The sequence below is a fragment of the Egretta garzetta genome, unplaced genomic scaffold, assembly GCF_000687185.1.
Source record: "Egretta garzetta isolate BGI_Z169 unplaced genomic scaffold, ASM68718v1 scaffold771, whole genome shotgun sequence".
NCBI lineage: Eukaryota > Metazoa > Chordata > Aves > Pelecaniformes > Ardeidae > Egretta > Egretta garzetta.
In genome coordinates, this window is record NW_009258551.1 from 9,343 (window position 1) to 10,849 (window position 1,507).

The window sequence follows — 1,507 nt, forward strand, 5'->3', positions numbered from 1 at the left end:
GCCTCTCCCCCCCCGGCCCGTTAACGTTTACCGGGGGTGGCTTGCGCAGGGGCAGGGGAGCGTGACCGTGCTGGTGGGGGACCCGGCATCCCTCGGGGGTCCAGGGCAGGCCAATGCCTCCTTGGTGCCTGCTTACCTTCCAGGGACAACCCTAGCTTGTGGCTTCATGTTGGAGGAGGAGGAGGAGGGTTGCCAGCGCTCCGCCATGGACCTCGCCACGCTGGGGCCATCCTCAGGCTGTGGTATGAGAGCCCAAGCCACCTCTTGGCCCAGGTCCCTGCCTCTCCTCAGCCCCGACCGTCCCAGCACCCTGTTGCCCCCCGTCCCCAGTCCCTCTCCCAGCATCCCTTAAATTGTCCCCAGATGGGACGTGGTATTTTGGGGCCAGCAGAAGGGAATGGTGGGATGCAGAAGAGCAGAGGTGACAAGTGGGATGGAGATGGCTTTCTAGGAGGAGGCTGGGAGCAGAGCCTCGGAGACTTTCTGCAGGGATGCTAAAAGCCAGGAGGGGACAAACCAGGAGCGAGGTGGCGCAGGTGGGATCCAGCGGCCCTGGCAAATCTGGGAGCTGTGGGGCACAGCGGCAGGAGCGGAGGAGGAATGGGGACTGGGGACTTTGTGTGCTCCTTGTGAGGTCCCATAGCTGTCATCCCCGCTGAACGAAATCAAGGTGGGGATCACCTGCAAGGTCCTGCACCCATGGCCAGCGGCTTCCCAGAGCAAACATCGGCACTTCTGACCTGGAAGAAACCTTTGGTTTCACCCCAAATTGTAACAAGAAGGAGAGATGGAGAAACGCTCCGCCAAGAAGTGGCTCTGAAAAAATGTCCGTGCAGAAGAACTGAAACAAAACAGTTTGGGCTGTCCTAAAGCGGGGGTGTTTGGGCTGCGGGAGTCCCACCACCACGCTTGAGCACCCGTCGCTGATCCTTGCTCGGGAGCTGTAGCTCTGGCCCCATCCCACCAGACGCTCGGTAGCGCACGTCTGGCCGGCTCCACCTCCCAGAAGGGCTCATTTTTCCCTATGGAACAGTATGTACCTGCCTGCCAGACAGTGATTTCTCTGAGAATTCCCCCCCCTCGCCCCCCAAGGGCAGGATTGTGCCCTGGGTGCGTTTCGGGTAGAGGTTGGAGGCTGAGCCCCTGGGATCTCTCAGCACAGGAAAGCCTGGAGCAGCTTCTTGCAGGCTGAAGCTCCTCTTCCATTTAAGGGCAGGAGTAATATTTCCGCCTAAAATCCTTCCCTTGGCAGAAGGCTTTCCATCCAGCCCGCTGGGAATTATTCCCGCGGACGCTCCCTGTCTCTGCCGATCCCACCTCACTTTAACGCAGCCCAAACCCTTCCCACCTGCTTGTTACCCAGCCCAGCCAAAGGATGCTGTTTACGTAGGACCTACTCAAACATCCCTTTGGCTGGGTATGCCAGCAGCACACACACACACCCCCCCGCCCTGGCACCTTTTCACGGGGTGCCGATGGGGAGCACCCATGACCTCATATCTCCTTC